Here is a 24,368-nt window from a genome sequence, read left to right as displayed (position 1 = left end):
AGACTATATTTTTTGCGCTAAAAAGCATAGCTAAATCCCGCAGAAATTGTAACGTAACTTTAAAAAAATACTTTATTCTAGAATAGCTTTAGGTTTACAGAAAAATTGCAGAGTTAGAATAGAGGGTTCTGGTATACCCGACACCCAGTTTCCTCCTGTGTTGTTAACAGCTTACATTGGTATATGGTACGTTTGTTACAACTAATGAACCAATTATTGATATGTAATTGGTAACTAGACTCCATACTTTATTTGTGGGTTTCCTGAGTTTTTGCCTAATGTCTTTTTCTGTCCAGGATCCCATCCAAAATTTCACCTTATATTTAGTCATCATGTCAGTTTAGGCTCCTTTAGACTTTAACAGTTTTGAGGATTATTAATCAGGTATTTATAGAATGTCCCTTAGTATGGATTTGCCTGGGGAATTCCCTTCTGGTCCAGTGGTTAGGAATCCACACTTCCACTGCAGGGGATTTGGGTTCCATCCCTGACAGGGAACTAAGATCCCACAAGACACTCGGCATGGCAAAAACAAGCAAATAAATATATGAACTTGTCTGATATTTATTTATTTATTTATTTATTGTCTGATATTTATTCATTCATTCATTCCCCCCATGATTAACTGGGGTTATAGGCTCTTGGAAAGAACACAGGAAAAGTGCCATTTGCATCACATCACATCAGGAGCATCCTGTCAGCATGACTTACCACTGATGGTGCCACCCTTGATCACCTGGCTGAGGCAGTATTAGTTAGGTTTGTTCACTATAAAATCAGCCGCCCCCGCCCCCCCCATCAAACAGTACTCTGTGGAAAGAAGTCACTGTGCACAGTCTACACTTAAGGAGTGCACAGTTCATGTCTCATCTCTTTGAAGGAGCAGTATCTTTGTAAATTATCTGGAATTCTTCTGTATGGAAGGTTATAAGCATAATTTCTAATACATTACTCAATATGCTAAAAAAGTAAGGCACTCTCTAAGGGCCTGTTTTCACAAAAGGGAAGAGGCAGATGAAGCAGGACCAGTGGGCTGTGGACAAACGAAAAAGGCAAGGTTGCTCTCTCTCTAAAGGCAAATGGCCATGTTAGCACTAATGGGAAATTAAACCTTTGGCCCACAGCAAAGTGAAATAACCCTCTGAGAAAGATGCTAAATTGGACCAAGGTCAGCTCTACCCCCTTTCTGCCAGAGCAATTGTAAATATACTTTGAGAGGAAGCTTTTTTCTGGTTAGGCTCTTTGAATTCCCACAATTAAAATACAGCAAAGAATTACTAAATGCAAGGATAAGTCACTTTCAGTGAGATTTAATAGAAATAAACCCCTAAAGAGTTAAACTATTGAAATGATATAAAATAGTCATATATAAAATGTTTAATAAAAGATGGAGTTGCAAATGTAGCAAGAAATGAAAGACCCTCAAATATGGTTATGTAGATATATAGAAGAACCAAAGTGAAAGTTAGAGATGAAAAATATAACTGTTGAAGTTAAAATCTCGGTGGATTAATGAACCGAGGGATAGACCTAAATTACTTACCCAAAATGTAGTGCAAGAGACAAATTGATTGGAATGATACAATAATGAATCTAACATATGTGTGACTGAAGTCTCAGAGAACAGAGAGCAAGCCATAAAGGAATAATGGCTGAGAAATTTGAAGAATTAATAAAAGATATGAATGTACAGGAAGTAGAATGTATATGAAGAATATTAAATACAAAGAAATTTATACCTACACACTGTAGTTAGGCTGAAGAATACATTCAGAGATAAAGAGAAAACCCTTAAAAAGCCACAGAGAACAGACAGGTAGCTTGCAGAGGAATGACAATCAGCCTGGTAGCCACAATGGAAGACTGAAGACATTGAGATCAAGTATTCAAAGTGCAGAGACAAAACAGCTTTCAGTCTATAATTGTACACCTAGCAGAGTGATTTTTTAAGAACAAGGGTAAAATGAAGTCATTTCCAGAAAGATGGAGGCTGGAAACCAACAGATCTTCGCTTTATGACCTTCTAATGGGCTTCCCTGGTGGCTCAGACAGTAGAGAATCTGCCTGCAATGCAGGAGACCCTGGTCTGATCCCTGGTGTGAAAAGATCCCCTGGAGAAGGGAATGGTAGCCCACTCCCATATTGTTGCCTGGAGAATCCCATGGACAGAGGAGTCTGATGGACTACAGTCCATGGGGTTGCCGAGAGTCAGACAACTAAGTGACTAACACTGCTATACTCCTACCAGTGGTTGTGTGCTGAAGGATGAAGGAAAAGAACACCAGGAGGAAGGACTGAGAGAGAAAATGCAGTGTTGAGCAAATAGATTGTAAGCATGAGAGTAAATCTAAACATTATCTGTATAAAATAATCTTTAATTTGCGAAGTTTAAAAAAAAGTCAACTTGTACTAGACAATATATTGTAGATCAAGAAGAAGTTGATTTGAAAGTGTTCTAAAATCCTTGTATTTTTTCAGGACAGGAGATGTTTAAAATATTGTTTAACTTGAGACCTTGTTTATATATATATATATATATATACACACACACACACACATATATATATCCCCCAAGAGTGGATGCTAAATTACTGGAAGAGAGTATGTGATTTCCAGCCCTAGAAGTGGAGGAGATGGAATTTAAAAATAAACTTCCCAGAGGCATGAATAGAGAAACATGACATAAAGGAGAAGCGGGGTAGATAAAAAACAAATCCAAATATATCAGCCACAATTAAATGTAAATATAATAATTCTATCAGTTAAACAAGAGATGATCAGTTTGGATTTTTTTTTTAATAGTCTATCTATACATACTCATTTCTTTTTCTTGGGGATGGTCTTGATTCCCGTCTCCTGTACAATGTCATGAACCTCCCCATTCATAGTTCATCAGACACTCTATCAGGTCTAGTCCCTTAAATCTATTTCTCACTAATACTGTATAGTCATAAGGGATTTGATTTAGGTCATACCTGAATGGTCTAGGGGTTTTCTCCACTTTCTTCAATTTCAGTCTGAATTTGGCAATAACAAGTTCATGATCTGAGCCACAGTCAGCTCCCAGTCTTGTTTTTGCTGACTGTATAGAGCTGCTCCATCTTTGGCTGCAAAGAATATAATCTATCTGATTTCAATGTCGACCATCTGGTGATGTCCATGTGTAGAGTCTTCTCTTGTGTTGGTGGAAGAGGGTGTTTGCTATGACCAGTGCGTTCTCTTGGCAGAATTCTATTAGCCTCTGCCCTGCTTCATTCTGTACTCCAAGGCCAAATTTGCCTGTTACTCCAGGTGTTTCTTGACTTCCTACTTTTGCATTCCAGTCCCCTATAAGGAAAAGGACATCTCTTTTGGGTGTTAGTTCTAGAAGGTCTTTGTAGGTCTTCATAGAACCATTCAACTTCAGCTTCTTCAGCATTACTGATCGGGGCATAGACTTGGATTACTGTGATATTGAATGGTTTGCCTTGGAAACAAACAGAGAGCATTCTGTCATTTTTGAGATTGCATCCAAGTACTGCATTTCAGACTCTTTTGTTGACCATGATGGCTACTCCATTTCTTCTAAGGGATTCCTGCCCACAGTAGTAGATATAATGGTCATCTGAGTTAAATTCATCCAATACAGTCCATCTTAGTTTGCTGATTCCTAGAATGTCAGTGTTCACTCTTGTCATCTCCTGTTTTGACCACTTCCAATTTGCCTTGATTCATGGACCTAATTTGATTCCAGGTTCCTTTGCAATGTTGCTCTTTACAGCATCGAACCTTGCTTCTATCACCAGTCCCATGCACAACTGGGTGTTGTTTCTGCTTTGGCTCCATCCCTTCATTCTTTCTGCAGTTATTTCTCCACTGATCTTCAATAGCATATTGGGCACTTACCGATCTGGGGAGTTCATCTTTCAGTGTCCTATCTTTTTGCCTATTCGTACTGTTCATGGGGTTCTCAAGGCAAGAATACTGAAGTGGTTTGCCATTCCCTTCTCCAGTGGACCGCGTTCTGTCAGACGTCTCCATCATGACCCGTCCGTCTTGGGTGGCCCCACACGGCATGGCTTAGTTTCATTGAGTTAGACAAGGCTGTGGTCCGTGTAATCAGCTTGGCCTGTTGTCTGTGATTGTGGTTTCGGTCTTTCTGCCCTCTGATGCCCTCTCTCAGTGCCTACCGTCTTAATTGGGTTTCTCTTACCTTGGACGTGGGGTATCTCTTTACGGCTCCAGCAAAGCGCAGCCGCTGCTCCTTACCTCGGATGTGGGGTAGCTCCCCTCGGCCGCAGCCCCTGGCCTCCCAAGAAAAAGAAATGCAAAAAAGCAAAATGGCTGTCTGAGGAGGCCTTACAAATAGCTGTGAAAAGAAGGGAAGCGAAAAGCAAAGGAGAAAAGGAAAAATATACCCATTTGAATGCAGAGTTCCAAAGAATAGCAAGGAGAGATAAGAAAGCCTTCCTCAGTGATCAATGCAAAGAAATAGAGGAAAACAGTAGAGTGGGAAAGACTCTCTTCAAGAAAATTAGAGATACCAAGGGGACATTTCATGCAAAGATGGGCACAATAAAGGACACAATAAAGGACAGAAATGGTATGGACCTAACAGAAGCAGAAGATATTAAGAAGAGGTGGCAAGAATAAACAGAAGAACTGTACAAAAAAGATCTTCATGATCCAGATGGTGTGATCACTCAGCTAGAGCCAGACACCCTGGAATATGAAGTCAAGTGGGCCTTAGGAAGCATCACTATGAACAATGCTAGTGGAGGTGATGGAATTCCAGTTGAGCTATTTCAAATCCTGAAAGATGATGCTGTGAAAGTGCTGCACTCAATATGCCAGCAAATTTGGAAAAGTCAGCAGTGGCCACAAGACTGGAAAAGGTCAGTTTTCATTCCAATCCCAAAGAAAGGCAATGCCAAAGAATGCTCAAACTACTGCACAATTGCACTCATCTAACATGCTAGCAAAGTGATGCTTAAAATTCTCCAAGCCAGGCTTCAGCAATACGTGAACCATGAACTTCCAGATGTTCAAGCTGGTTTTAGAAAAGGCAGAGGAACCAGAGATCAAATTGCCAACATCTGCTGGATCATTGAAAAAGCAAGAGAGTTCCAGAAAAACATCTATTTCTCCTTTACTGACTATGCCAAAGCTTTTGACTGTGTGGATCACAATAAACTGGAAAATTCTGAAAGAGATGGGCATACCAGACCACCTGACCTGCCTCTTGAGAAACCTGTATGCAGGTCAGGAAGAAACAGTTAGAACTGGACATGGGACAACAGACTGGTTCCAAATAGGAAAAGGAGTACGTCAAGGCTGTGTATTGTCACCCTGTTTATTTAACTTATATGCAGAGTACATCATGAGAAACGCTGGGCTGGAGGAAGCAAAAGATTGCTGGGAGAAATATCAATAACCTCAGATATGCAGATGACACCACCCTTATGGCAGAAAGTGAAGAAGAACTAAAGAGCCTCTTGATGAAAGTGAAAGAGGAGAGTGAAAAAGTTGACTTAAAGCTCAACATTCAGAAAACTAAGGTCATGGCATCCAGTCCCATCACTTCAGGGCAAATAGATGGGGAAACAGTGGCTGAATTTATTTTGGGGGGCTGCAAAATCACTGCCAATGGTGATTGCAGCCTTAAAATTAAAAGACGCTTCCTCCTTGGAAGGAAAATTATGACCAACCTAGTCAACATATTAAAAAGCAGAAACGTTCCTTTGCCAACAAAGGTCCGTCTAGTCACGGCTGTGGTTTTTCCAGTGGTCGTGTATGGATATGAGAGTTGGACTATAAAGAAAACTGAGTGCCGAAGAATTGATGCTTTTGAACTGTGGTGCTGGAGAAGACTCTTGAGAGTCCCTTGAACTGCAAGGAGATCCATCCAGTCCATCCTAAAGGAGATCAGTCCTGAATATTCATTGAAAGGACTGATGTTGAAGCTGAAACTCCCAATACTTTGGCCACCTGATGCGAAGAACAGACTCATTGGAAAAGACCCTGATGGCTGGGAAAGATTGAGGGCAGGAGGAGAAGGGGACGACAGAGGATGAGATGGTTGGATGGCATCACCGACTCAATGGACATAGGTTTGGGTAGACTCTGGGAGTTGGTGATGGCCAGGTAGGCCTGGCGTGCTGTGGTTCATGGGGTCTCAAAGAGTCAGACACGACTGAGTGACCGAACTGAACTGATACGTACACAAAGAGACATTAAAATGGAAAAATTAAAGGTAAATTGTAATTATAAACCCATAACAAAAGCATGCCACTATGGTAGCTGACTGAATAACAAATAAATGAGTCTTTAAGGCAAAAAAAATTAACTGAAAATAGAGCCCGTAAAATGACCAAAAAATTTAGTTTACCTGGAAGATTCGACAATTTTAAATTTATGTGTATCCAATAAAGGGACAACAGTATATACAGCAAACACTGGTGTATAGGCATACCTTGTTTTATTGCATCCTGCAGATAATAATGTGTTTTTTTTTTATAAACTGAAGGTTTGTGGCAATCCTGCATCAACCAAGTCTCTTGATGCCATTTTTTCAACAGCTTTTTTAAATTGTTGTGTGTACATTGTTTTTAGTCATAATGTTATTGCACACTTAGTAGACTACAGTACAGTGCAAACATGGTTTTTACATGCACTGGCAAGTCCAAGAAACTCGTGTGACTCACTTTATTTCTGTATTTGGAACTTTACTTGCAATAAACTGGAACTGAACTCACAGTATCTCCAAAGTATGCCTATACTGAAAGGAGAAGTTACTAGTTTTGTTATCTGGGTGAGAGAGTTAAAGTGTAGCTCTTAATTGTTGGTAGTTTAAACAGATTCAAAATTTGTAAAAATACAGAGAATTTAATACTATACCAAATCTGATTTAGTTGACTCACATGTAGAGAACCCTGTGCTCTAAAATTAGAAAGTATGCATTTTTTTGGAACAAATAAGGACTGTTTAAGCCAATTAGTGATGCGTACTGGCCCCTCAGAAAAGATTAATATAATTTCAGATGCTTTATATCATATAGTTTCATGTACTCTTTACCATACAGATTCATGTACTTTAGCCATGTAGTAGTATTAATTTAGATGTTAACAACCCAAAGGAAAATTTACCCTTTGCTTGGAAATTAAAATGTGTATTTCTGAATAACCCATGAATCAAAGAATAAATCATGGTGGAAATTTAAAAATATGTAGTGCTGAATAGTAATAAGAATACTGTTTGTATGCTCAGTCACCTCAGTTGTGTCTGACTCTTTACAACCCTATGGACTGTAGCCTGCCAAGCTCGTCTGCCCATGGGATTTTCCAGGCAAGAATATTGGAGTGGGTTGCCATTTCCTTCTCCAGGGGATCTTCCTGACGCAGGGATCGAACCCACGTCTCCTGTATCTCCTGCATTGCAGGCTGATTCTTTATCCACTGAACCACTACATCAAAACTAATGACTCAGTTTTTTGAGTGCTTACTATATGTTTATTTGGGATCCATCAGTGACTGCATTAAGATTTCTTATGGAGCAATAAATATCATGAAAAAGTAAACTATCTAGTATGGTGGAAAATGATGACGTCTTATGGGAAAATAGTAGAGAGCAGTGTAAAGGACCTTGGAATGAATGGTTGGGATTGTGGGACAGGTTGCGGTATTAAAGGAAGCACTTAAGTTGGGCTTCATTGAGAGAGAGAGCTGAGTAAAGACCTGAAGACACTGAGTTAGCCCGGTGGGTGTCTGGAGGAAGAGGATCCCAGTTAAAGGGAATGGTTAGAATTCAGACCTGAAAGTTTGAGGGGATCTGGTATGTTCAAGAAATAGTGTGAGAGTAGACAAGATCAAAGAGATATAGGAGATGGCAGATCACAGAGGGCAGTCTTTGGCTTTTACTCAGAGTGGAAGTAGTAATCATTGAAAGGTTTTGAGCAGAGCAACAATGTGCTCTTATCTTTTAAAAGAATCGTCCATTGCCATGGTAAGAATAGACTATAAGGAGAAAGAGACAAATGGAGAGAGACCTATTTCAAGAGTAATGTAACAGTCCAGGTGAGAGATGATGATGGCTTAGATTGCAGTGACAGAGATAAAAGTGGTAAGAAATAAATGATTTCTCGATGCATTTTGAAGATAGAACAAATGTCTGACAGTATGAGAAAAAGAGCAATTAAAGATAATTCCAGGGTTTGTGTCCTGAGTGATAGAAGGATGGAGATGTCGTTAATTAAGTGATGAAGGCTTTGAGTGAACAAGATTTGGTGGTGATCAAGAGTTTAGTTTTTAATATGTTGAGTTTGAGATATCTTTTAGATACATCATTGGAGATGTCATGTTAGGTGGGTATATGGATCTTGAGTTAAGGGAAGAAGTATGGGCTGGGATGCAGTAAAAACTGTAATTAAGGGAAATGTATAACCTAAAATGCAAGAGGCTGTAAATTAATAAGCTAAGCATCTTTTGTTTAAAAAAAAAAATAGGCAAAGAACAAGAGAGTAGGCCCAAGAAAAGTAGAAGAAAGGAAATTAAAAATAAAAACAAAGAATAAATACAAAAGAAAGAAAAGGTCAGCAAAGACAAAACTTGCTTCTTCAAAAAGCACAGTAAAAGATAAACCTTTGTCTGATTGACCAAGGAAGAAAAAAAGAGAGCCTAAATAAAAAATATTAGGATTGGAAAGGGGGCATGACTGCAGATAAAGTAGAAGTTTAAAAATCATATTAGCAACATTAGCCAGTAAATGGAAACTCAGATGAAATGGACAAATTCCTTTAAAAATAAATAATGATCCAGAAGAGTTAGGAAATTTGAACAGTTCTGTAAGTACTAACCAGATTCAATCAGTAGTTTGTAAAATCTTCTTATGAAGAAAACATCAGGCTCATGGAATGAACATCTTTGGCCAGAGGGCAAGAATGTCTCAGAAGAGCTCAAAGATGAATGAGATCGTTACCAAAAGGATATAAGAGCTGGCTCGAAAAGGATTTTGCTGACTAAGTGTGGGACAGTTTGCACATCAAAAAAAACATGACTGGAATGAAAGACGAAAAAATCCCTGTATCTATAGTCATATTCATGGAAAGAGAACAAGGTGGGGCAGAAAAGAAAAACTTTATAGAAGAATGTCACCTAGTAAATTGTGTACTTTTTTGTATGTTTAATATTAAATGACATATTTTTTTAAAGTAAATAGTGAGTCCTAAGTGAGGACATGGAAAGGCATCTGGCCATTGTAGTAGATATATGAATGAGGAGGGCTGGTAAGAAGTGAGAAGGTAGCTATGATGGATTATGTAGTTAAGGGAGGGTTATTTTCAAATGAGTCACTTCAGTATACATTATTAGGGAGCCATTCACTAGTCTGATTTTTAAACTATATTTTAAAAGTACATGGTAAATAAAGTTCAAACTCTATATGTGTTAAAAAATGGAAAGCAAGTTACCCTTCACCATCCTCTGTATGCCCAGTTCCATTATTAACAGTTTCTTATTTATTGCTTATGTACATTAACATTGTTGAACAACCATCATCACTGTCCCTCTTGAGGATTTTTTTTGTTTTCCTAAACTGAAACTCTGTACTCATTAAACAATAACTCCCATTCCTCCCATCCCTCAGCCCCTAGTAACCAATTTCTGTTGCTGTGAATTTGACTACCCTAGGTACCTCATTAAGTGGAATCAGACAGTATTTGTCCTTTTGTGACTGACTTATTTTACTTGGCATAACGTTTTGGCAAGATTCATCCATATTATGACGTGTTGAAGTTTCTGTCCTTTTTAAGGCTGAATAATATTCCATATGTATATGAGATTTATATATATGTATATCATTTTATTTTTTACCAGAGTTCTTAAAAGAGGACTAATGTAGATGCAGAGATTTTTTAAAAATTGTAAACAATACATGTTAACTTTACATTAATAAGTTTTAAGGCCTAAAGGAAATGGAAAAAATGTCCATAAAAGTATTAACCCTTATTGGCTCAAGAAGTAGAAAACCTTTCTGGCTTACTTCACTCTGTATAATGGGCTCCAGTCACTGGGAAGACCCAGAAGAATCGGGTGGAGAGGGAGGTGGGAGGGGGGATCGGGATGGGGAATACGTGTAACTCTATGGCTGATTCATATCAGTGTATGACAAAACCCACTGAAATGTTGTGAAGTAATTAGCCTCCAACTAATAAAAAAAAAATACAAAAAAAAAAAGAAGTAGAAAACCTAAAAAAGGCCTCAGACTCAGCTGGTTTAGCGGCCACATATATGATCATATATGTGTGTTTGCTTTTATTAACATGTGTTTTGTGGTTGAGTATTAGTTTGAAATAATTTTTTATTTTCAAAATTTTAAAAGAGGTTGTTTTTCCTATCCAAGTAGATGTCTTTGCCAAGCTGCATCAGATCTCATCAAATTAAAAAATAATCTATTAGTTATGTTCAAAAAATCATAACTATTCAAGATTCAGTCTATATTATAGTTACTTTTCTGTGATGGGCAGTGCTGTTATGGATACTTTTGGATCTATACCTGGGCCACATGTGCGAGAGAATTGCCAGATTGAAGGGATTTGACTTTGCAAATGTATATTGTCAGTTTGTTTCCCATTTAAAATGCCATTAAAAGTACTTTGAGATGATTGATGAAATTAACAAATCTTTAGCCAGACTAAGGGAAAAAAGAAAAGATGCAAATTACTATACCTGAAATGGAAAAGGAACAACAGTACAGATCCTGCAGACATTGAATTTACAGAAATTTTATAGTTAGGTTTTACATTTTGGTCTGTAATGCATTTTGAGTTAATTTTTGCAAATGGTATGAGGTATGGGTCAAGTTGTTTTTTTTTTTTTTTTACATGGATGTCAAACTACGCCAGTACTATTTGTTGAAAAGACTGTCCTTTCTTTATTCAGTTGCCTATGTACTTTTCTGAAAAATCAATTAACCAGACAAGTCTACTTCTGAAATGTTTGGTCCCATTTATCTGTGTGTCTGTCCTTTTGCTAAAGCTCACTGTCTTGATTCTTATATCTTATTTTGAAATCAGGTAATGTGAATCCTCCAGCAAAATTTTCAAAGTTATTTTAGCTATTCTAGGTCTTTTGTCTTTTCATTTAAATTTTAGAATCCGTTTGTTTTTTTCCAAAAATCATGGTGAGATTTTGATTAGGATTATGTTGAATCTATACATTAAATGGGAGGAGAATTGACATCTTAACAGTATTAAGTCTTCTGACCCATAAATATGGTGTCTCTCTCCACTTATTTAGGTCTTATTTGATTTCTTTTGTCCATGTATTGTATTTTTTTTTCTGCATACAGATCATATTTTGCTAGATTGTGTCTTTCATGTTCTTGTAAATGATACTACTAAAAAAAATTTTTTCCCTACCTATTGCAAATCCTACAACTCTACCAAAACCCACTCACTAGTTCTAGTACCTATTTTGTGAACAAATCTTGTTGTTTGCAACAGGAGACAGTTTAATTTCTTCCTTTCCAGTTTATATGCCTTTTATTCCTTTCTCTTGTCTTACTGCTCTGGCTGGAACATCTAGTTGTAGAGGAAGGATGAAAGTGAACATCCTGCAGTTTTCAGTCTTTTCACCTTTATGTATGAGAAAGTCTTGGTGACCTTGGGGTAGGCAGAGATTTCTTAGATAGGACGCAAACAACACAGGCCATTTAAAATTTTTTTTGTAAGCTAGACTTCCATCAAAATTATTAAATTTTGCTATTTAAAAGATATTATTAAGAGATATTTGTAGTGACTTTATTCATAATTACTGAAAGTGAAAAAGTTGGCTTAAAACTCAACATTCAGAAAACTAAGATCATGGTATCCAGTCCTATCACTTCATGGCAAATAGATGGGGAAACAATGGAAACAGTGACAGACTTTTTTTGGGGGGGCTCCAAAATCACTGCAGGTGGTGACTGCAGCAATGAAATTAAAAGACACTTGCTCCTTGGAAGAAAAGTTATGACCAACCTAGACAGCATATTAAAAGCAGAGACATTACTTTGCTAACAAAAGTCTGTCTACTCAAGCTATGGTTTTTCCAGAAGTCATGTATGGATGTGAGAGTTGGACTATAAAGAAAGCTGAGCACCGAAGAATTGATGCTTTTGAACCGTGGTGTTGGAGAAGACTCTTCAGAGTCTGTTGGACTGCAAAGAGATCCAACCAGTCCATCCTAAAGGAAATCAGTCCTGAATGTTCATTGGAAGGACTGATGTTGAAGCCGAAACTCCAATACTTTGGCCACCTGATGCGAAGAACAGACTCATTGGAAAAGACCCTGATGCTGGGAAAGAGTGAATGCGGGAGAAGAAGGGGACAGTAGAGGATGAGGTGGTTGGATGGCATCACCGCCTCGATGGACATGTGTTTGAGTAAGCTCCAGGAGTTGGTGATGGACAGGGAAGCCTGATGTGCTGCAGTCCATGGGGTCTCAAAGAGTCGGACACGACTGAGCGACTGAACTGAACTGAAGCCCCTATTAATTTTAGAATATTTCCAGTCTTTTGTTGAAAATAGTGCTGCAAAGAATATCTTTGTACCTAGGGACAAGCATACTGGTGGAATTAATTCCCAGGAGTCTGGAGAATGCGTTGAAACTAGAGATACAGATGAGTGATTAAGAAGTTTATTGTTGTAATGATAAGAAACTGAAGTAGGGTAGAGGCAAAAGAAATGGGTATTTTGTCAAAAGTTTTACTTTTCATTTCAGGTTCTAAGAATTCGTTAACAAATAGTTGCAACTTTTAATAGAAGATTATGTGATTTCAGTAGTCATTAGAAAAAAAAATAGAAGCAACAGCATGTGTGTGTTACTTGTTCAGTTGTGTCTACTCTTTGCAACCCTTTGGACAGTAGCCTACCAGGCTCCTCAGTCCATGGGGTTCTCCAGGCAAGAATACTGGAGTGGGTTGCCATGCATTCCTTCAGGTGATCTTCCCAATCCAGGGATTGAACCTGTGTCTCTTATGTCTCCTGTATTGGCAGGCAAGTTCTATACCAGAAGTGCCACCTGGATAAACATAACCAAATTGAGCTGACCTACATCCGTATTTGAACAGTGCTGGGAAATCCCACATTAACAGCAGTTTGGAGTCTCAATTGGGAAAGGATCTGGGGGCTCCTGTTTATAATCCCAGGCCACAAACCGGTATCATCATTAGGGCTGGCCAGGCCCTCAGCGCCTTACGACCCTCAGGCCTTAAGAGATTCCAAGACCCACTCTTTTTCTTACCTAAAATGCCACTTGACTAGCTGGTAACAATTGGTGTGCCAGCAGGCAGGCTTGTAGTCCATGCAGGGTTCAGGCAAAGTCAGAAGTTGGTCAGAGGCCTGTTCCCCTACTTCTGAAGCCTGAACAAGATACCTCCATTTTAGTTTCCCTCACAGTGAGGAGGGAAAAAATGAATTAGAAGTTATGTACTTCATCAATTCAAAGATGTGTATTCTTTTCACATTTTAACATGTTTGAAATCAGTGTTTATTTTACAGTTGATGGCTTCGTTCAGCTAACTGGAAGTACTTTGCAAATTTCTTTAGTAATAGTATATAAAATGTGCATGTTATAAACAATCTTATCCTAAATTCAGGAATATGCAGTAATAAGAAAGGATTAACAGGAAGGACTTAAATTTAGAAAATAAGGGGAAGCATCAGGCAAGGTTGATATACCTTTTTTGTTTACTTTCAGTATGTAAACCATTTTTCTATTTTCTGTATGGTTTTCATATTTGATTTAATGATTGTCAGCTCTACTATTAGTGGATATTTAGATTCTAATTTTCTTTTGCTCTTTACAGATCATTAATGACACTGAATAGTTTTCTGTTTAGAGTTAGGGAATGTTTGAAGTTAGTTAGTGTATATAATGATATTTAACAAATGTTCTGAGTGGCAAATTATTCAAAGAATTTCTGAGTTGATACTTTACAACTGTTAAGAGACCATTTTGAATTTTTTAGCTTAGATGTGGTTCTTTCAGTGTACAGTGAAGTCATTTACTCAGGACTTGGGTTCTAAAATCAATACCTAAGAAAAAAAGATTCTTAAAATTGTGCACTAATTACAGTACCTAATGGTATCTAGTTTTTGTCTACCCTGTGTAGTTACTTGGAGGCCAGCTACTTTATGGGTTATTAACCAAACTGAAAAGACTACAGTAATCATTTTTGACTCCTTTTCTTTGTATTTTCCTTTCTTTTTTTCTTACTTACTTTTCCAAGAAATAGTTACCAAACACCTACTCTGTTAGGCATGGTCCTAGGGGCTGAGAATTCAACACTAAACAAAACCGACAAAAGCCCTTACCCTCACAGTGCAAGACAGGTAAAAAAAAAAATTAAGTAAATTATGGTATATTGCGAGGGGGGAGGGTAACATGGAAGGACAATAGTATTGGTGGTTTGATGTTGCTGTTTTCCTGGTCAGGGAAATACAGAAAGCCACTGAGAAAGTGACCTTTGGGTGAAGATTTAAAAACAGTGAGAGCATAAACTATGAGATTATCTGGGAAAAGAATAATCTGCCAAGCAGAGGGAGCAGGGAGCTCAAAGGACCCTGAAGTGGGATGCCAAGTAGGAGTATGCCAGGCGTGTTGTAGGTTTTGCAGCTGCAAGGTGGCGAGAATAGCTGGAAAGGAGCAAATGGTTACCAGGACTAGGGATTGGAGAGAGAATGCACGGTCAGAGTGTTCAAGACTTAGAGGCCGCGGTGGGGACTTGGATCTCCACCCTGAGTGAGGACAGAACCATTGTGGGAGCGATGTAAGCAGCAGAGTGATAGGTCAGATTTATACTCTGAAAGGATCTAGACTGAAGTGAGGCAAAGGTAGAAGCAGGGAGACCAGTTAAGAGGCTCATATAGTAATTCAAGCAAAAGATTATTATAACTTAGACTAGGAGGCAATAGTAAGTAGTAGTTGAAGTCTGTTGTTTTTAATTGTTATTTTTAAATAATTTCAAATTAAAGTTGCAGTATACTACAAAGATCTCTTGTGTGCCTCTCGCCAGATCCCCCAGTAATTAATGTTTTACCATATTTACTTTAATCTCTTACTGCTCTTTTATACGCACAGGTACACATACACACACTTCAGAACTATTTGAAAGTATGTTGCAGACAGACACCCTAGTTAATACTTCAGTGTCCATGCTGCTGCTGCTGCTAAGTTGCTTCAGTTGTGTCTGACTCTTTGTGACCCCATGGACTGTAGCCCGCTAGGTTCCCTTGTCCATGGGATTCAGGTAAGAATACTGGAGTGGATTGCCGTTTCCTCCTCCAAGGGATCTTCCTGACCCAGGAATTGAACCCAAGTCTCTTTAAGTCTCCTGCACTGGCAGGGAGGTTCTTTACCACTAGTGCCACCTGGGAAGCAATGTCCATAAAAACAGCTATTCTCCGTACATAGTTGTATTAATAAGCTTGGGCTGCTATAACAAAATACCACAAACTGCCTTAAACAGCAGAAATTTTTCTCACAGTTCTGGAGGATGGAAAGGCTAGATCAAGGTCTGACAGGGTTCAGTTTCTGGTAAGAGGTGTCTTCCTGGCTTGTAGATGGCCACCTTCTTACTGTGTCTTCATGTGGTGGAGGAAGGTTTTGGAGGAAGGAGAGGTCTCCAAGGTCTATTAGAAGAACACTCATGTCTTCTTATCAAGGCCCCTTTTGTCCTCATTTAACCTTAGTTACCTCCGTATAGACCTTATCTCCAGACACAGTCATATTGGGGGTTCAGTTTAGTCACGTCTGGCTCTTTGGGACGCCATGGACTGCAGCATGCCAGGCCTCCCTGTCCATCACCAACTCCCAGAGTTTACTCAAAGTCATGTCCATTGAGTCGGTGATGCCATCCAACCATCTCACCCTCTGTTGTCCCCTTCTCCTCCCACCTTCGATCTTTCCCAGCATGAGGGTCTTTTCAAATCAGTCAGTTCTTGCATCAGGTGGCCAAAGTTTTGGAGTTTCAGCTTCAACATCAGTCCTTCAGGACTGATTTCCTTTAGGATGGACTGGTTGGATCTTCTTGCAGTCCAGGGGACTCTCAAGAGTCTTCTCCAGCACCACAGTTCAAAAGCATCAACTGTTCAGCGCTCGGCTTTCTTTATAGCCCAACTCTCACATCCATACATGACTACTGGAAAAACCATAGACTTGACTAGACAGACCTTGGTTAGCAAAGTAATGTCTCTGCTTTTTAATATGCTGTCTAGGTTGGTCATAACTTTTCTTCCAAGGAGTAAAGCGTCTTTTAATTTTACGGCTGCAGTCACCATCTGCAGTGATTTTGGAGCCCAAAAAATTAAAGTCTGTCACTGTTTTCCACTGTTTCCCCATCTACTTGCCATGAAGTGATGGGACCAGATGCCATGATCTTGGTTTTCTGAACGTTGAGCTTTAAGCCAACCTTTTCACTCTCTTCTTTCACTTTCATCAAGAGGCTCTTTAGTTCTTTGCTTTCTGCCATAAGGGTGGTGTCATCTGCACATCTAAGGTTATTGATACTTCTCCCTGCAATCTTGATTCCAGCTTGTGCTTCATGTGGGCCAGCGTTTCTCATGATGTACTCTGCATATAAGTTAAATAAGCAGGGCGACAATATGCAGCCTTGACATACTCCTTTCCCTGTTTGGAACCAGTCTGTTGTTCCATGTCCAGTTCTAACTTGCTTCCTGACCTGCATACAGATTTCTCAAGAGGTAGGTCAGGTGGTCTGGTATTCCCATCTCTTTCAGAATTTTCCAGTTTGTTGTGATCCACACAGTCTAAGGCTTTGGCATAGTCATTAAAGCAGAAATAGATGATTTTATGGAACTCTCTTGCTTTTTCGATAATCCAGCAGATGTTGGCAATTTGATCTCTGATTCCTCTGCCTTTTCTAAAACCAGCTTGAACATCTGGAAGTTCATGGTTCACGTACTGTTGAACATTGGGGGTTAGGGACTTCAACATATGAATTTCGGGAAGACACATGAATTTTGGGAAGACACAGTTCACTACATTGCAACAATTGCTGCGTAACATCTGTACAACCACCAAAATCAGGAAATGAACATTGACACAGTACTATCGTGGAATCCACAGTCCCTAGCTGGATTTTGCCAGTTATCTCAGAAATGGTCTTTACAGGTCCAGGGCCATTTGTTAGAATTAATTGTCATGTCTCTGTACTTTTCTTCAGTCTGAAACAGTTCTTTGGTCTTTCCTTATCTTTCATGTCCCTTTAATTTTTTAAGACTATAGATCAGTAACTTGTAAAATAACCATAAATTTGTATTTGTCTGATTATTTTAAAAATAGACTCAGGTTATTCAGTTTTGGATAGAAATATCACAGAAGTGATGCTGTGTTCTTAGAGCATTATGCCTATTTGGAGGAACATAATGTTAATCTGTCAGTTTTGTGGGCAAGAATTTTGAGACTTTACAAGTAATCCTATTCTGCTTTAAACTGTCTCTCACCAGGTTTAACATCCATTCATGATTGTTGCTTGAGTCAGTTTTTGGTGTGATGTTTGCCAGATGTTGGTTTTTAATTCCTTCATTCCTTACACATATATAGGTTGGCATTTGATTATAAGGCAGGGCTTTCCCCCTTCCTTGGTGGCTCAGAGGGTAAAGCATCTGCCTGTAATGTGGGAGACCTTAGTTCGATCCCTGGGTTGGGAATATCCCCTGGAGAAGGAAATGGAAACCCACTCCAGTATTCTTGCCTAGAGAATCCCATGGATGGAGGAGCCTGGTAGGCTACAGTCCACGGGGTCGCAAAGAGTCGGACACGACTGAGCGACTTCACTTTCACTTTCACTTTTCTGCCTTCTGGTGTATTTCTTTAATTACTTTCATCAGTATGTGTTCAAGGATTGCTACTTTATTCAGTTGGTTATAGTCTTTTACTAGTATTTATTTTGACACAGTTTATCCATTCAATAGATTTGGCCACTGGGAACCTCTTGAAGGTAGTGCCTGTATTCTTTTGACATCACTCTGTACTTTACTAATATAAGATGTTCTGAGCTCTTGTAGTGATACTTTCTTTCCTGGCCAGGAATCAGCCATTTCTCCTGGTTCCTCTAAGAAACAAAGATCTTGGTATTAGGTGCCTGGGATATTACTACTTCTAGGCCTTTTCAATGGAGAGATTTAAGAAATAGTTATATGTAGACACATACATTTTTTCACTGGATGTTTTCTGTGTATAACTGTGAATTCATACCAAGACTTCCAATTAAATTCCAGCACCACAGGGTTTATTTCTAACCTTCCTTCCCACATTTGTAGCTTCCCCTAAATCTGTATATATTTCAAAAAGTAGCATTAATGAGATATGTATTTTGAGTTTGGATATGGAATGTGAAAGAGAGGAGTCAAAGATGACTTGATTTTTGGCTGAGAAAAGCCACCACAGAAGAAATAACCATTTACAGAGATGAAGAAGACTGTAGGAGAGGAGAGAATTCAGAAGAAGAAATCACAACATTGCGTGTTGAGTCTGAGCTGTGTATTAAACATCCAAGAGAGAATTGGGTAAGCATTTGGGTATCTGAGTCTGAAGTTCAAAGAACAGGTCCAGGCTGAGATACAAACTAGTTCAAGACAATCAGGTAAACTTTTTGGACAGAAATTATTATATCTCCTTAATCAGTTATGAAAGGATCAGAAATGTATCATTTTAATGGAAAATTAGAATACAGGCAGGTAAAAGGGAAAAAAATAAAGATCTGTACTTATAAAACTTAATTCCATGTTCTTTCTGATCTCTTTCATTGATTTTTTCCTAACACGAGATCATTCTGTAATTACTGTCCCCCACCCCCCGCCAGTTGATGATTTCTTTATTTCCATTTCCTTAAATTTTCATTTTCTCTAGTCCCAGACCACATTCAGGTTTCTTCAGTTGATCCAGAAATGTGATTTACAGCAGACGTCCAAACCTGTATCCATTTCAGTAACACAGATTAGTTATATTCTATTACTCTATACCTTGAGTCTCTTAATCTCTCCAGTAGTAATTGAGGGTGGGAATTCCCTGGTTAGAACTTTCTATTTTCATTGCAAAGTGCCTCAGTTCAGTCCCTGATCTTGGGGAACTAGATCAGGCCATGGGGCCTGCTCAGGCCCACAGGCCATGGGGCATGCTCAAAAAGAAAAAAAGAAAAAAAAAACTTTGGGATGATTCGTTCTGGGGAAAAGTAGAGATGAGGTGGAGAGGGGTCAGAATCTGACATGAGTTAAATTTAAAATTTGGGGCTTTTTTCTATGGGTGAGTAGAAAACACTGAAGATTATGTAGGATAGGTTATCATAGAAAAGGAAAATTCTGTGTTAGGTGTTTCTGGGGACTGTGAGTAATGCATTAAAGGTAGAACTTTGAAGGGGAAGAGATGAGACTGGAAGAGAAGGTAAAAATCTGGAAAATGAGTGAAAACTAAGGCGTTTGACCTAGAGAGCATATTAAAAAGCAGAGACATTATTTTGCCAACAAAGATCCGTCTAGTCAGCTGTGGTTTTTCCAGTAGTCATGTAATGATGTGAGAGTTGGACTATAAAGAAAGCTGAGCACCGAAGAATTGATGCTTTTGAACTGTGGTGTTGGAGAAGACTCTTGAGAGTCCCTTGGACTGCAAGGAGATCCAACCTAAAGGTCCCTTTAATCCATCCTAAAGGAAATCAGTCCTGAATATTCATTGGAAGGACTGATGCTGAAGCTGAAACTCCAATACTTTGGTCACCTGTTGCAAGGAACTGACTCATTGGAAAAGACCCTAATACTGGGAAAGATTGAAGGTGGGAGGGGAAGGGGACGACAGAAGATGAGATGGTTGGATGGCATCACCACCTTGATGGACATGAATTTGTGTAAGCTCCAGCAATTGGGTGATGGACAGGGAAGCCTGGCATGCTGCAGTCCATGGGATCGAAAAGAGTCAGACACAACTGAGCAACTGAACTGAAGGTGTTTGGACATTTTCTAATAAGCAGTTGGAAATCATTGACAGATTTCATATGAGAAATAATTGGATAATGTTTACATATTAGAAGATGAATTTGGCCAACAATGTATAGGATAAATTTGAGAAGATCAGGTCCAAGGCAAGATAAACAGTTAAGAGATTATTGCAGTAGTTGTCCAGGTCAAAAGTGATAACCCAGCAAAGAACAGTGGTAGGAAGAAAAGGAAAAGAGGAAATAAATTTGGCATATATTGGAGACAAAATTGGTTGGACTTGCAGATTTATCAAAATGGGGTAAGGATTAGGTAGGGAGAAAGAAGAGCCAGAAAAAACTGCTGAAATTCTGGCTAAATATAAGAGCAGTAACAGATGGAGGAGGAGGAAGATTATTAATAAAATATTGAGAAATCAGGTTCAGGGTGCCTCTGAGATGTTGAAGTAGATGTATGTGTTGACTGGTAAAGAGAAATCCAGACGTGAAATCTATGGATGTTGGAGTCATACTCAGGTGGTAGTAGTTAAATGTGGATAGTTCTGCTGATAGCATTCCATTTTCTGTTGACTGAGTGCTATTCTAAATGGTTTACATACATTGTTTTATTATTTAATTCTTTTAACAACTCATGAAGTTGTCATTTCTCAAAGGAAGAAAGGTAACATACAGAAGAGTTAGGTAATGTATAAGCCCTAAAGCTGTTAAGTGACAAAGCCAGGAATGGAACAGACTGATTTCAAACCTGAAATCTGAAAACACTATGCTACCGACGAATCAAGAAGAGTGCTCAGGAGAGAACCTTGGGAAGCATCAGCATTAAAGGAGGAGGATCACAGGTAGAGCTGCCTGTAACTATACATGCCTGCCTATGTATACATGTGGAGGGGTAGCTAGAGACGTCAGAGGAGAACTAAGCGGTTAAGACAGACCAAAAGAGGCTTTATTAGATTATTCTGTGTACCAAAAGTTTGGTGGAAATGATACCTCTCTGTAGAAATAGCATTTAGAAAAAACTCGCCTTGACCCCCTGCCTTGGCCCTGAAGGGGCTGGATGGGCAAGTTGGGTGCTATGGCTTGAGCCTGGGCGGCCGCGGCGACATCAACTGGAGGCGGCGGCGCGTCCTCCTCGCCCGGCGGTGATTGGAGCGAACGGCCACGGCCCCGGATGAAGCTGCTCGGGCTGACTGTGCCTAAGGCTGGCGTCCGTGTAGCTGGTGCGAAGGATGTGGACCCTGTGGAACCCGCTGACCCGCTCCCTGTAAGTGAACAACGTGATGAGTGGCTGGGGCGGCTGCGGGCGGAAGGAAGGAGAACCACCAGTGGCATGTGTGCAACGGTGAGAAGTTATGCAAGTCACTCCAGGCTGTCTTTGTTCAGAGTTACCTTGGTCAAAGAACACAGATCTTAAACAATAGCATTGAGAAGTCGGGCTGGCTATTTATCCAATTATATCTCTCCTTCACCTGTTTTTACCCTGTTTATGTCTAGACCGTTTATCAATGGGTTGCTAGGAAGAGGCTCAGTGTTTGTGTTTTCACCAGATCAGTTTCAGAGACTGCTTAATATTAACCTGGACTGGAAAACCCATAGACTTCTTGATTTAGGTGCTGGAGATGGAGAGGTCACAAAAATCATGAGCCCTCATTTTGAAGAAATTTATGCCACTGAGCTGTCTGAAACTATGACATGGCAGCTACAGAAGAAGAAATACAGAGTGCTTGGTATAAATGAATGGCAGAATACAGGGTTCTAGTATGATGTCATCAGCTACTTGAATTTGCTGGACCGTTGTGATCAGCCTCTGACTTTGTTAAAAAGATATCAGAAGTGTCTTGGAGCCAATCAGAGGCAGGGTCATCCTTTCTTTGGTCTTACCTTTTCATCCCTATATGGATAACGTAGGTGGCAAATGGGATAAACTATTGGAAATTTTGGAAATCAAGGGACAAAATTGGGAAAAACAAGTGAATAGTCTGCCTGAAGTTTTCAGAAAAGCTGGTTTTGTTATTGAAGCTTTCACCAGACTGCCATGCCCGTGTGAAGGCGACATGTATAATGACTACTGTGTTCCAAATGATGCTGTCTTTGTTCTCAAACGCATGTAAACATGTGGATGTTGAGGTCTTCAGAGTCCATCCCAAGAATGTACACTCCAGAAGAGGGTCTGAGTGTTCAGTTATATGAAAAGAGGACCTTCAGGGACTGCCATTCTAAATATCATGTAGGATTTTTAAAAGCCAAAATCCTAATTATTGCCTTGTAGTGTGTAAAAGGAATGTTTTTTTAAAAAACAAAAACCCAACTCTTCGAGGATTTTATCAACTCTTTACTCAATTATGTAGGTCACAGTCCGATTATGGAAGATATTTTTTATACTTAATTGCAGTGTGGACTCATTCCCAAAGCAATAGTCATGACTTCACAGGGAACTAGTAAATGTGGGTTGTTTGTAATAAAATGAAGACTGGGCAATAAATCTGTCTTTCCAGTTGCAAATACTGGTTATAAAGTATAGCCACTGATCCTCTTTCAGGTTTAGAAATTCTGTCATTATTCAAGAAAATGTTTTTAATCATGCTAATAAGCTTTTTTTGGAGGTGGGACAAAAAGCTCGCCTTTGGGTTTAGTAGGTTGGAATTTGTTGGTAACCTCGGTACCTGCCGTTTGAGTGGAGTGGCGGCAGCTTAAATGAGATATTAGCGTGTTTTATACGGAGCTCCTCATTAGTGGATTACGTATTTTTTAAGTACAGAAAAAAGGTAGCTCCTATAATTATGGAATTACTAGAAATGAAAGTGGAGACAGTGACTATATAATACTCTTTCAGATCTCTAAATCTGAAAGACCTTAACCGACTCAGGTAAGTTGATTTGGATTGGTTTAAATATGGGTACATTTTTTTTTTTTTTTTTTGTCGGAGCCCCATGGCATATGGACTTGTAGTTCCCTGACCAGGGATCAAACCTGTGCCCCCCTACGTTGAAAATGTAGACTCCCAGCCACTGGACCACCAGGGAAATCCCCATGGATACATTTTTTGAGAGAACATAAGTTCCATCTAATGATTTCTGCTTCTCTGTGAAATAGGATATTAGGCTTATCTTCTAAGAGTGAGAAAGAATGTGGTAAGGGTGCATCACGAAAGTGGAAAAGTTCGAAATAGGTCTAACAGCAAATTAGAGAAGATGCTAATTAAAGACACGTGGAAGGAAGGCCCAGTGAGGAGGAGACTGAATTGTTTCAATACTGTTGGTGTGATTTTTTTCAGCAGAACCCAGGGACAGAAATATAGGTGCAATAAAGGCATTCAGTTGGATTGATCCAGATTTAGGATTTTGTTGAATACATGTGATAGGCTATAAACTGTAGGGAGAATGAAAAGCATATGAAGGTTTTAATATGAATGGTCTAGATAATGGATCAAAAAGACTGTGGAATTGGTAGAAGAATTGAGTACTAGAAGAGACTGTACATGAGTTAAGCGAAAATAAAGAGATGAGACCTTGATGAAATTGAAGGACAGATACAACAAAGTGGGTGGGTGTGGTCAGAAAGGGTGATTTGAAAGTGTAGGAAGAAGTTGTTCTTGGGAGGTCACTGAATTTGAAGTTGAAACTAGAAAATGTGATGAATCATCCATGTGTACATTAAGATTGTTCAGGATAATAATGAAACTTGGGTTTGCTTGGCTCAAGGTTCTTGATAGTAAATAAATTAGGCCTTGCCTTGGACCTTTAAAAAAAGATTGACCGAGGTATGTTTATGGGCTCAAATTCCTTATTTCCCAGGACATTCACCTGGTAATGAAAGTGGCAGCAGAGCCTCTCTTCCAGCAGATGGGAAGGTGAAAAGAGTCTGTCTACAATAATAATGGAAAGGAGGTTAAGCAGTTTGTCTAAGGTCACATTCTGGTTGGATTCACACTCCTTCCACTAACCCTGGTGTTTTTACAACAAATTGAACTACTTCAACTCAATTTTTAATCTTCCCAGATGTTTGGGAGAACAGTTTTGTTTTATTTTAGCTTCTCCAAAGTTAATGTGTTTTTTAGTGCCAAACATAATACAAAGTAGAGTGGAAATCTGCTCAAAGGAACACTTTGAACAGAAACTTAACCTGAAGCAGTCAAGGTTTTTAGGCATTGTCGTTGCTCAGTCGTGTCCGACTCTTTGTGACCCCATGGACTGTAGCCTACAAGGCTCCTCTGTCCGTGGGATTTTCCAGGCAAGAGTACTGGAGTGGGTTGCCATTTCCTTCTCCAAGGGATCTTCCCAACCCAGGGATCTCCTGCATTCCAGGCAGACGCTTTACCCTCTAAGCCACCAGGGAGCAGTAAATTGATCCATTAGTTCGTCTGTCTGTCTGTATTTGGAGTAAGTTTCACTAAGTATAACTTGACTCAT

The 24,368-nt window shown here is 39.2% G+C and overlaps 1 protein-coding gene and 1 pseudogene across 6 annotated transcripts in view; both read left to right on the top strand.

The window, feature by feature from the left end:
* Positions 1-24,368, top strand: part of RPRD2 (regulation of nuclear pre-mRNA domain containing 2) — a 94,403-nt gene that overhangs the window by 17,907 nt on the left and 52,128 nt on the right. The gene's annotated exons all lie outside the window — the stretch shown is intronic.
* Positions 14,696-24,356, top strand: LOC122678256 (annotated as a pseudogene).

The sequence above is a fragment of the Cervus elaphus genome, chromosome 20 (assembly GCF_910594005.1).
Source record: "Cervus elaphus chromosome 20, mCerEla1.1, whole genome shotgun sequence".
Taxonomy (NCBI): Eukaryota; Metazoa; Chordata; class Mammalia; order Artiodactyla; family Cervidae; genus Cervus; species Cervus elaphus.
Note: the sequence above shows the minus strand (reverse complement) of the source record. Positions and strands in the feature narration are given on the sequence as shown.